We start from the raw sequence: 13,392 nt of genomic DNA on the forward strand, positions 1-13,392 counted from the left end.
GGGGAGCTGCGCAAAACTTGGCCACTAAATATTTAATATTAAATTATGATTATTAAATTATTATGAATTATGAATTATTATTAAAAGATGTAGGCTATTATTATTAATACTAATGTTATTTCAACATAATATCTCGTTATTTCGACATAATATGTGTGCGTGCAAACAAGCAAGATTTACATTTGTAAATCCGGTGACGCGTACATGATTTTTATTAATAAACTAGTGTTTTCTACGGTGGCCGAGAGAGCTCAACGCGCTGCAACTGAAGAAAACACATGCAAATAGAAAAAACACCCGCAAATTAAGAAAACATCTTCATCAGTTTTACAACACATGTGTGCTCTAAATACTCACAACACAACCAAATACAGAAACGCGCTGCAAAAGTTCACAACACAAACAAATACAGAAACGCGCTGCAAATAGGACAGAACACAACGGAAATGTTTCCGGGGAACCCAATAAGTGACGGACGGACGGCTGCTTATTGCTCGTGTGCTTTACCTATGCCCTACTCTCTTAAAAGGGCAGACGGCAGAGCCCTTGAATTGGGCACTTTGGAGGGAGCGGGGTACTTGTGTGCCATTATGTTGATGAAGGGAGCAACGAAAGACAACGTAATATTTTCCTCATTATTTTCACCTGGGATGTTCCCATGACAACGCAGCGCGTGTCCATCAGCTGAATAGCTGTTCTTACCAGAAATATAGTATTATTGCTGTTAACATAACTGTTGCAAATAAATATAAATTTTATACAACAAAGTTTTTAAAATATGCGTTATATCTGTGTGTGAGTGTCTCAACTTTAAAACTTTGCTGTCTCATATTTGGACCCTAGCTGCATTCTAACATTTCTTATGAAACTTATTTTAACATAACATGACAAAATGTGTACAATGTAACTGATGTATAGATTAATGTCTTTCCCTCATGTTCTTTTTCTCTCTCTTTTTTATTTATTTATTTTAGTCTTCAGCTCATTGTTATTTTTAGTATTCTTATGACATTGAACATATTGTAAATACATTTTGTATATTGTATACAAAGTTGTATGTCATAAACGTGTCATCTCTGTATGTTCTGCAAAAAAAATAAAATAAAAATAAAAGTAGACAGCTGTAAGCACGTCCCAGCCGGGTCCGTCACTTATTGGGTTCCCCGGAAACATTTCCGTTGTGTTCTGTTCTATTTGCAGCGCGTTTCTGTATTTGTTTGTGTTGTGAACTTTTGCAGCGCGTTTCTGTATTTGTTTGTGTTGTGAACTTTTGCAGCGCGTTTCTGTATTTGGTTGTGTTGTGAGTATTTGGAGCACACATGTGTTGTGAAACTGATGAAGATGTTTTCTTAATTTGCAGGTGTTTTTCTATTTGCATGTGTTTTCTTCAGTTGCAGCGCGTTGAGCTCTCTCGGCCACCGTAGTTTTCTGACAGTGTTGGCTGCAAAGATGAAGTTGACGGCCGCCATAGGCTATCCGTAGTGAACGCGCCTATACAGAGAGAAATGCACATAATGGATTACATAATCAGAGAGTAGCCTTTTTCTTTTTTTGTTTTGAATTATTTCGTTTAAAGACATTTCAAGCTTTGTGTATTTGATGTATTTCTCATGTCTGTGTGAGGCATACACTGAGTTTCGTTAAGTTAGGATGAGATATGCGCTCCAGTTAACGTGCAATGCAAGTGAACGCACGGGCGTCTCCATGATTATATTGTCTGTTATATTTGCTTCTTATTCATTAAATCCAGGCAATTGGTTGATGAAAAATTTATTAAAATTAAGATACAATTTATACAAAAATGAAATTCACTTTAAAGAAAGGCTTTTTACAAAACAAAACTTAATGAAGTGGTCAAAATCATGTCTGACCCACTCCATTTCTCATATTGCGCATCCTATCTTACTCGTGCTGTTCACTTTTCATAATCAACATAAATGGAAAAGAAATAACATTATAATATTTTAACAAATATGAAACGCGCTTATTTAATGGCTACAACAGTATAGTACGCCTACAGACTCTCTATTTGTACAAATTGCTGCACATTCATTTAATTCTGAATTTTGCACACACAAGTTGAAAGGCATTTGTTCAAATCAAGTTCACGGATAATTGTGCGTGCATTTATTAATCATTATGATACTAAAATCATAACAAAGTAGGCTATGCTATGTACAAAAAATCTGATGAGCCCAGAATATGAACGCAATTACACATTAAGCATTTTCCTCCCATAGAAAACCATTATAAGAACGCTTAATGTGGCTTAATGCAAATTAGAATGTCCCCTTATTATGTCGAAATAACAAGATATTATGTCGAAATAACAATTCAATGTAATGCAAATGCAAACACAAGATTTTTGTAGAACTTCAATGGCGAATAAAGACTAACCAGACAAATAACAACATTGAACACTACACAAACAGTAATTTTATTATTTTCATTTAGGCAATTCATTTTCCATAGTGACACAGGAGGTTCCGGATCCAATAAAAAAAGGTTCCGGATCCAACGTCGGAAATTAAATTAAGCCCTCTGCCTATTTTTCTAAACTGCTTCAACAGTGCTGCTCTGTCATCAACATGTTAAGCCCACCCTGACTTTTTTAATCATAGTTAGGACATGCAGAGCAAATTAAAATTTTCTAGTGGTATGTATTCTAGTGGACTAGTGATGGGGACGAGACCGCCTATGCCGAGTCCGAGTCAAGACCGAGTCTTTGAAGGGTCGAGTCCGAGTCAAGACCGAGTCAAGACCGAGTCTTTGAAGGAACAAGTCCGAGACGAGTCCGAGAAAGCAGAAATCGTACTACATCACTACTATCAAGCCATCTGAAGTGTGCCTCCTGCTGAAAATGCTCCTGGCTGACAATTTTGTTAAATGTCTGGCATGCCAGAGCCAGCCTCAGGATTGCAGAGCAGCCGTCTTCTAGAACTACGAAGACAAGGATCCTCTGGAGAATGTCATCGGGCAACTGTAGATTTGAAACATGATTTAATATGGAGTCATTGCAAGCCATTTCATCAACATTAAAGTGAATATGAACACATGCCTGCAAAATGTCAGTGGCCACTGCACCATACTGTGAAACCCTTTTGATCTTTGCTGGGAGTGTAGGTACCTTCAGAAAGCAAAACAGAAAAACAGATCATTTAAGAAACAGCTGCACATTTATACATGCTACTTTCACTACTTTTTACTGAAATATTACCAAAGTGCTGTGTCTCCTTTTCCTAGGGACACGAAAGACAGGCAGCAGACTCCCATCCCCCATCTTCTTGCCTTCCTAGCTCTGAAAGTGAGTGAGAAAACGTGAATGAAAACAGTAAAAAAACAGAAGAAAAAAATCAATCTGTCCCCACAGTTTATAAACTGTACTCACAAATTCTTAAAACTGTTCCCTCAGTTTAACAAATCGTGCCCACGGATTAATAAACCGTACAAAGTTAGTTAATTGTTTTAACTGAAAATGCATAACGTTAGATTCCTCAAAATCTCTTCACATTTACACTTCTCAATACCCGTGAATCAACAATCAGCACTAAATAAACAGAATTAAACAATAAATACGAACGTACAACACACCAACACTAAAATGTTATCTAACATTATAACTTATGTGGTCTCGCGCCATTACTGCTCTAAATGGAGATTTGCGTTCGTGCATCTCTTAACTAAAGAACTTTAAAACATTTAAATTAACAAGCAATCGATATAATACTCACACCTGCACACTCTACAAACATTATACAACATTATATTTTTTAAAAATCATTAGAATTAATACCTGAATAGAAGGGGAGAAAATCGCTGATGTTTGCAATCGAGTTTGCAGCAGGAACAGAGATTATTTCTTAAATGAGTAACGTTAACTGTTATAACGTTAAACTGCATTTAATGAATGCAATTTTCTGTAAACTTACTGCCATGAAAGGCTAAACGTATTAATGAATAATTATTGTTATTTGTTGTTTATAACTTTTGATCTTGGCCTCGGGCATTTGAAATGATGTAGACTATTGAGAGTTTTCTCATTTGGAATGCTCAATATATATTTTTTTTCACATAATCAGATGGTTCAGATGTGATTGTGATATCCTAGTAAACTAGATGTACCGCATTGCGGTACAAAATATGACCGCCGCTCAGGCCTGCACTGGCTTTCCACAAAAATAAATGACGTGGAGTAATTTGGCTGTATTGCGTGTTTATGTATATACCTAAAAAAAGTAATAGTATGTGCATGTCTGTCTGTGTGTGTGTGTGTGTGTGTATGTGTGTGTATTTGTGTATGTGTGTGTGTGTGTGTGTGTCTGTGCGTGTATGTATGTGTGCGTACATGTGTGCGCGTGTGTGTTTGTGTGTGTGTGTGTCTGTGCATGTGGATTTGTATGTGTGTGTATGGGTGTGTGTCTGTGCGTGTGGATGTCAGTGTGTGTGCATGCTTGCGTTTGTTTGCCCCCGGGGACCAAACAAAATTTTTCCGTAGAAGTGTAGTGGGGCTACATGCCCACCAAATTTCATGTTCCCCGGTGTCATAACGTGTCACGTGGAGATCAAGGGGAGGTGATAGATAGGCTCAGGACTCAGATATCATCCAACGATTTTTATTTCATGCCAGTGAAGAAGTAGGGGTGAATATATTCACAGTGTTATGGCAAAAGAAAAAATTACAAAATTAAACCAAAATAAACATACACTTAACTCAGTGCAAACTTTGATGTATCAACAAACAAAGAAAAACAAATTGCTACAGGCAGCAAAATCTTCATGAATACATTCAGCAATATGACCCCCTCTTTACCATCCTCAGGTTCTGTTTAGACTGTCTTATATAGCCTAGGACAGGCTCATTACACTCAAGACCGTACCAACTGCAGGGGCAACAATACCAAAACCTTTGTAGCCGAAACATATGACCATTTAACTTCCAAAAACAATTAAAATAAACTCATTCAGATATTTAAACTAATTGTAGACACCAGAAGACATTTCTCCATACCTACATTAACAAAGGTTAAGTTCCCTTCCCTATTAATAGAAATGGTTTAACCCAACACAAGAAAAAGGGAAACTGTAGTCCCGCCCCCTCCTTTGAGGAGTCACAGGAACAGGAAATGGTGAGTAGACAACATGTGGGGTCACTGTTTGCAATGTGGAGATAAATACAGATTTGAAATAATAAATAACAAAAATGCATAACTACAACTTGTCTCTGTGTGGTTAATGAGAACAAACAAAGGAAAACTATAATAGACATAACATGTTGTGATGACCGCTGATATGTGCACCTATCTGCAACCAACCCAAACAGCATGTCTTAAACTTATTGTAAATTAATGTTATGTAATAATGAACCTAAGGGACTGCACCATAGTCAAAAGAAACACAAAACCATAAATAACAAATAAAGATACATAAGTCCATAAACAGATTGTAAAGACTTCGGCAGTGATGACGTCATCTTAGCACCCGTCATCACACCCGGTGTTTCGGTGTCCCTGGTATCGTTGACGACAAATTTACGGGGGCCCCAGCGCAGGGGGGGGAAGTGGCCCCCGGGGACCAAACGAAAATTTTCCGTAAAAGTCTAGTAGACCAACATACCTTAAAAATTTCTTCATCCTCGGTGCCACGGTTCAGGTAGTTATTTAGGAAAAACTGCATTTTTGGGGGTTTGGGGGGGCCCAGCGCGGGGGGGAGTGGCCCCCGGGGACCAAACGAAATTTTTCCGTAGAAGTGTAGTGGGGCTACATGCCCACCAAATTTCATGTTCCCCGGTGCTTCGGTGTCCCTGGTATCGTTGACGAAAAATTTACGGGGGCCCCAGCGCGGGGAGGGGGGAGTGGCCCCCGGGGACCAAACGAAATTTTTCCGTAAAAGTCTAGTAGACGAACATACCATAAAAATTTCTTCATCCTCGGTGCCACGGTTCAGGTAGTTATTTAGGAAAAACTGCATTTTTTTGGGTTTGGGGGGGCCCAGCGCGGGGGGGGAGTGGCCCCCGGGGACCAAACGAAATTTTTCCGTAGAAGTCTAGTGGGGCTACATGCCCACCAAATTTCATGTTCCCCGGTGCTTCGGTGTCCCTGGTATCGTTGACGAAAAATTTACGGGGGCCCCAGCGCGGGGGGGGGGGGAGTGGCCCCGGGGACCAAACGAAATTTTTCCATAAAAGTCTAGTAGACCAACATACCATAAAAATGTCTTCATCCTCGGTGCCACGGTTCAGGTAGTTATTTAGGAAAAACGGCATTTTTTTGGGTTTGGGGGGGCCCAGCGCGGGGGGGGGGAGTGGCCCCCGGGGACCAAACGAAATTTTTCCGTAGAAGTCTAGTGGGGCTACATGCCCACCAAATTTCATGTTCCCTGGTGTTTCGGTGTCCCTGGTATGGTTGACGAAAAATTTACGGGGGCCCCAGCGCGCGGGGGGGAAGTGGCCCCCGGGGACCAAATGAAATTTTTCCGTAAAAGTCTAGTAGACCAACATACCACAAAAATTTCTTCATCCTCGGTGCCACGGTTCAGGTAGTTATTTAGGAAAAACTGCATTTTTTTGGGTTTGGGGGGGCCCAGCGCGGGGGGGGAGTGGCCCCCGAGGACCAAACGAAATTTTTCCTTAGAAGTCTAGTGGGGCTACATGCCCACCAAATTTCATGTTCCCCGGTGTTTCGGTGTCCCTGGTATGGTTGACGAAAAATTTACGGGGGCCCCAGCGCGGGGGGGGGGGGGGGGGAAGTGGCCCCCGGGGACCAAATGAAATTTTTCCGTAAAAGTCTAGTAGACCAACATACCACAAAAATTTCTTCATCCTCGGTGCCACGGTTCAGGTAGTTATTTAGGAAAAACTGCATTTTTTTGGGGTTTGGGGGGGCCCAGCACGGGGGTGGAGTGGCCCCCGGGGACCAAACGAAATTTTTCCTTAGAAGTCTAGTGGGGCTACATGCCCACCAAATTTCATGTTCCCCGGTGTTTCGGTGTCCCTGGTATCGTTGACGAAAAATTTACGGGGGCCCCAGCGCGGGGGGGGAAGTGGCCCCCGCGGACCAAACGAAATTTTTCCGTAAAAGTCTAGTAGACCAACATACCATAAAAATGTCTTCATCCTCGGTGCCACGGTTCAGGTAGTTATTTAGGAAAAACTGCATTTTTTGGGGTTTGGGGGGGCCCAGCGCGGGGGGGGAGTGGCCCCCGGGGACCAAACGAAATTTTTCCTTAGAAGTCTAGTGGGGCTACATGCCCACCAAATTTCATGTTCCCCGGTGTTTCGGTGTCCCTGGTATCGTTGACGAAAAATTTAAGGGGGCCCCAGCGCGGGGGGGGAAGTGGCCCCCGGGGACCAAGCGAAATTATTTCGTAAAAGTCTAGTAGACCAACATACGATAAAAATTTCTTCATCCTCGGTGCCACGGTTCAGGTAGTTATTTAGGAAAAACTGCATTTTTTTGGGTTTGGGGGGGCCCAGCGCGGGGGGAGAGTGGCCCCCGGGGACCAAACGAAATTTTTCCTTAGAAGTCTAGTGGGGCTACATGCCCACCAAATTTCATGTTCCCCGGTGTTTCGGTGTCCCTGGTATCGTTGACGAAAAATTTAAGGGGGCCCCAGCGCGGGGGGGGAAGTGGCCCCCAGGGACCAAACGAAATTTTTCCGTAAAAGTCTAGTAGACCAACATACCATAAAAATTTCTTCATCCTCGGTTCCACGGTTCAGGTAGTTATTTAGGAAAAACTGCATTTTTGGGGGTTTGGGGGGGCCCAGCGCGGGGGGGGAGTGGCCCCCGGGGACCAAACGAAATTTTTCCTTAGAAGTCTAGTGGGGCTACATGCCCACCAAATTTCATGTTCCCCGGTGCTTCGGTGTCCCTGGTATCGTTGACGAAAAATTCAGTAAGGTGACGAAAAAAAAAAAAAAAAAAAACTTTGACAATCCCTATATGACCGGCTAGCTACGCTAGCGGCGGTCATAATAATGGGTTGTATTATTTTTTATTTAATAAAAGTGATTTTTTTCTCTCTGATGTGCTGGCCATAGTGTTTGTTCTACTTCAGTCAGGTCAGGTATGCAATCTGTTGATAGGTTATAGACTTTCTACTGATATCAACTGTCTTTCACTTTAATTAGATAGTCCTAAAAGATATCTACTAACACTTAGTGGATAATGTCTATTAATAGTCAACTGATCATAAACAATATATTATTCTGTTGATAGGTTATAGACTTTCTACTGATATAAACTCTTTTTCACTTTAATTAGATAGTCCTAAAATATATGTACTAACGCTTAGTTGAGAATGTCTATTAATAGTCTACTGATCATAAACAATTTCTTTGTTGACAAGCAACTAATAAGCACATTTACATTTACATTTAGTCATTTAGCAGACGCCTTTATCCAAGGCGACTTACAAATTAGGACTAAATTCAGCGAGTCATCATAAAGAGGCAAGAGCAACAACAACGCAGGAAGTGCTCAAAATACGAAGTTCAGGTATTATTCAGAGTAGCATAAGCCTGATAAGTGGTGTTTCGATGTGTTTTTTTTTTTTTTTTTTTTTTCTATAAGGTTAAGTGCTCACGGAAGAGATTGGTTTTCAGCTGTTTTTTGAATGTTGTCAGGGATTCTGCATTCCGGATGAGGGTGGGGAGAGCGTTCCACCAGCATGGAACTGTGAATGAGAATGTTCTGGAAAGTGATTTTGTGGCTTTCTGTGATGGAACCACGAGACGTCGCTCGTTGACCGATCGTAGGTGTCTGGTAGGGATGTAGACTCGTAGGAGTGAGTGAAAGTAGGAGGGAGCTGAGCCTGTGATAGTTCTGTAAGCAAGCGTCAGTGCCTTGAACTTGATGCGAGCAGCTAGAGGTAGCCAGTGCAGAGAGATGAACAGAGGAGTGACGTGGGCCCTCTTGGGCTCGTTGAAGACAAGACGAGCTGCAGCATTCTGGATCATCTGTAGGGGTTTGGTCGCACATGCTGGGAGTCCAGCCAGAAGGGCATTGCAGTAGTCAAGCCTAGAGATGACCAGGGCCTGGACGATAAGTTGTGTTGCATGGTCAGTTAGGAAAGGCCTGATCTTCCTGATGTTGTGCAGTGCAAACCTGCATGATCGAGCTGTCTTTGAAATGTGATCTGTGAAGGTCAGCTGGTCATCAAACATTAAATGCACCATATGTTCCATCGTGGACCCTGTTGGCCTGCTGTCTGACCAGCAAGCTCAATTTAACAATAATTGTGTAGTTTGATTGCTAAATGTTACATTTAAAATGTTCTAGTTTTGTTAACACGTCACATTACAAGAACGTTTTATAAAAAACACTCATCATCTCAGGTCTCAGTGATATCCTCAAAACATTTTACGAACGTTGATTTGATAATGTTCCTCCTCTGTTATTATGGAACACTGTGCCAATGTTTTACTGAGAACATTATATAATCTGTTATCTCAACAACATCCTCAAAACATCCTCAAAATGTTACATTTAAAATGTTCTAGTTGTGTTAACACGTCACATTACAAGAACGTTTTATAAAGAACATTCAACATCTCATCTCTGATATCAATGATATCCTCAAAACATTTTCCTAATGTGACAGAGAGAATGTTCTTCTTTTGTTATCATGAAACATTGGGACAATGTTATATTGAGATCATTGTACAAACTTTAACTTTAACAACATTCCCAAAATATGCTCAAAATGTTGCAAGTAAAATGTTCTTCTTTTGTTATCATGAAACATTGGGACAATGTTATATTGAGATCATTGTACAAACTTTAACTTTAACAACATTCCCAAAATATGCTCAAAATGTTGCAAGTAAAATGTTCTTCTTTTGTTATCATGAAACATTGGGACAGTGTTATATTGAGATCATTTTACAAACTTTAACTTTAACAACATTCCCAAAATATGCTCAAAATGTTGCAAGTAAAATGTTCTAATTGTGTTAACTCGTCACATTAGAAGAACGTTTTATAAAGAACATTCAACATCTCATCTCTCAATGATATCCTCAAAACATTTTCCTAATGTGACAGAGAGAATGTTCTTCTTTTGTTATCATGAAACATTGGGACAATGTTTTATTGAGATCATTGTACAACTTGTTACCTCAGAAACATTCCCAAAACATCCTTTGAATGTTGCAGTTAAAATGTTATATCTTAGTTTACATTTAACGTTATAGGAACATTTTTTAAAATGAGAAAACATCCTTAAAATATTCGTTAAACATTACATTCAAATGTTTTCTTCAGAACATTAACCAAACTTGTAGGGAATGTTATCCAAAGTTCTAAGAACGTTCCCTGCTAGCTGGGGCGGTGGTGTAACGTCATGATTGACAGCTGTGATTGACAGGTTCTCTGAGCGAAGTAGTCACTGAAGCACCAACGGACATTTTTTCGGGATCTTCGGAGGACTGAGGAGATTGTATTTACTTTATTTTAACAAGCCTCTTGTCTTACTGCAATACATTTTTAAAAAAGTGTGCAGAATCCACTCTCCCTGAGTGCATTCTGCGAGAGTGAGGGCGGAGCATTGATTTCGCGGCTTTACTTCCTGCTCACTACTGCGCAGGTCTGGTCCCGAGATCGCTACTGCGCAGACTCAAGTTCCAATATGTCAGCGCCATATCGGGACCATAGACAGTATATAAACTGGACACAGCGACCCCATTGGATTCAATGGAGACAAGTTAAGTCAATTATAAGCACTAACTTCCTGATGGTCGAGCGTACTGCGCAGACTCAAACTGAGCTTGACGACATAGATGTGACGTGAGCAACCCGTCTGTCTTCTAGTAGCTGTGCCAAGCGAAATCTGAATCATTCCCTTCCGAAACTTGCAGAGGCGGAGAGTGTGAGTAGGAGCTGTCCATGAGCTAGGAGCAGGAGTAACTTTTGCTAAGTATTCTGATTAATTACTTTGTCAATTTTGCCTCCACGTCCCCCCGATTGTGCGCAAGCTTCTCCTCCTGTCCATACGGTAATCTCTCTACTGTGCGACAGAGAGTCGCGTGGTTATGACGCAATCGTTAGCCTATTTTTACAAAAACTGCATCTACGGGGCCATAACGTAAGATACAAGGTAATGGAGCATTTTATACATTTTCGTGTTTCTTTAGAAATAAATAATGGACAAATGGAGTCTTTAAACGCCTCAGATGTAAAGTTATTCGCTGTCAAAGTGACGCCAAAATGAATGGGAGTCAATGGGATGCTAACAGCAGGTGATGGTCCGCTAGCCAATGGCGGCGCCCGGGGAAACTTCAAAATAATATAAAACCCTGCCCCCCTGATCGGGACACTGGCGGCTTCAGATCTCATCAATGGAAGAGAGCGAAGGGGCGTCGTCCATCTTTTTTTCACAGTCTATGGTTGACAATCAGACTTATTCATGTGCACTGTTTTAAATGTTGATGTTGAACTGTTTTTCAATCTGTTGGTGTCAATGCAGTACTTTTGGGTGTCTTGTTTTATTTATTTTCCTATTAAAAGCAACATAATTTAAATAATATCCAATGTATTAACAACAAAGCACATGAGTGTGAATCACGCAATATCGCATTTGATTTCATAGGTGTCTGATCCACTATTTGTGCTATACAAGACGTGAGAACAACGGCTCAATGGTGGAAAAGGACTGATCTGTTTGCCTGTACACATTCAACTACTGCACACTGAACTCTACAACTTCGCTATACAGTACTTTATTCACTTTCACATAAACATAACACAACATCACATCTGTTTAGAACTCAGATGTGGCACTATTGTTCATGAAATGACCCTTTATGGCCACAAGATCTAGTTTTTGCTAAATCAGGGTTTATATGCAAATTATCTGATGTCTGTTACATATTTAAACAACTGCACTGTTGACTGGAGAACTCATCACTAGTTCAGCCTTGATATAAATCATGTTCACTTTGTATCTGTTGCTGTTGCTGGCCACAGTGTCTGGTAAGTATATTCCCTGGACAAAATAAACTCTTTTCTTATTGTAAATACATACATGATCCTAATTATTTGTACTTTTTTTTTTTTTGTTTATCCACAGGTATTGACTCTCAGGTTGTACTCACACAGTCTGAACAGTCAGTAGTTGTGGCTCCAGGTGGTTCCCACAAACTGACCTGTGCATGTAGTGGATTCACAGTAGCACTAGCATGCACTGGATCCGTCAGGCACCTGGAAAAGGACTGGAATGGATTATTAATTATTATTCAGATTCTTCTAAGAGCTCAGCTCAGTCAGTCCAGGGCAGGTTCACAGCAACTAAGGACGGCTCTAATTTCTATCTGCACATGAATCAGCTGAAGACTGAAGACACTGCAGTGTATTACTGTGCAAGAGACACTGTGGAAACACTAATACAGGCAGCTGTTCAAAAACTCATGAGAAATGAGGTGGACATGGTTGAGTAACACTGAAAAAAGGGAAGAGCCTCTGAAGTGACATAATGCCTGTCTGAAGTGTTTTGAATGTATTAAATACAAAAACATGTTAATATTAAAATGATTCCTTATTTTTAATCATAATGATGTCTGTTTCCCACAGTATGTCTTAGTATGCAAGTATAAGCATATTGTAACGGTCACCAGCTGGAGTGCCCTTGAGAACCACCAGAGGGCACTCCACACCAGACTATCTTGTTCACTCACAGACTACATCTCCCATTATTCTCTGCCTGGACTCATCAGCACTCATTATCACATTCACCTGTAACTCATTATCTTTTTTAGCTCACCCCATATAGCCTGGTTCACCCCATCACTCACTGCGAAGTTTTGTATGTTGTTGCACTGGTGAATATGGATTATTGAATTTTTAATAATGAAAAGGTGTTTGAAATGTTTTTAATTGAAATATTCACAGCTTAAATATTCAACCATGTTGAATTTCAGCCCATAAAAATGCAAGCCCTAAAAATACAATGCATTAAAATGCAAGCATGGTTAATGCAATGCCTATTTTTTTTCAAGTAGTGCAATTCAACAGGCTTTTTATTTCAAAAACATTTGACATTATTTTACTTCCATACAAACATCTCCTCACTATCTGCTAGCTGCCTGTCCCCTGAACACACTGTAAAAAAAACGGTCTCTGCAGACAGCCCAGGCTCCACAAACTGCAGCAAAAACAAACTGAGCAACAAACAGAGCGACCCACAGCACGAAACATAACAAACTGTTCCAGCCAATAACCGACAAGAATGATGTGGGGGTGGGGTTTGGGGGGTTAGTGTGCAGATGAGGAGGAGGGAGGGTCTAGCTAGCCTCCGTTTTGTTTGATAATAATTCAAACATCAACAAGAGGTTACGCCAACCGAGATCGCATATTATAGCACCTTTAATCATCAGACACGTTAAGAACTCTTTATCATT

At 40.6% G+C, this 13,392-nt stretch overlaps 1 long non-coding RNA gene across 2 annotated transcripts; it reads right to left on the bottom strand.

The window, feature by feature from the left end:
- Positions 1–2,836: 2,836 nt before the first annotated feature.
- Positions 2,837–3,825, bottom strand: LOC309505784. Of its 2 annotated transcripts, XR_014208585.1 has the most exons (4): positions 3,794–3,825; positions 3,218–3,298; positions 3,059–3,127; positions 2,837–2,980 (listed from the first exon to the last, which is right to left on the bottom strand). It is a non-coding gene; the product is annotated as an uncharacterized lncRNA (long non-coding RNA). The 2 variants fall into 2 exon arrangements; XR_014208586.1 differs by having other exon boundaries at positions 2,837–3,127.
- Positions 3,826–13,392: the final 9,567 nt, after the last annotated feature.

The sequence above is a fragment of the Leuciscus leuciscus genome (assembly GCF_965113295.1).
Source record: "Leuciscus leuciscus genome assembly, chromosome: 1".
NCBI lineage: Eukaryota > Metazoa > Chordata > Actinopteri > Cypriniformes > Leuciscidae > Leuciscus > Leuciscus leuciscus.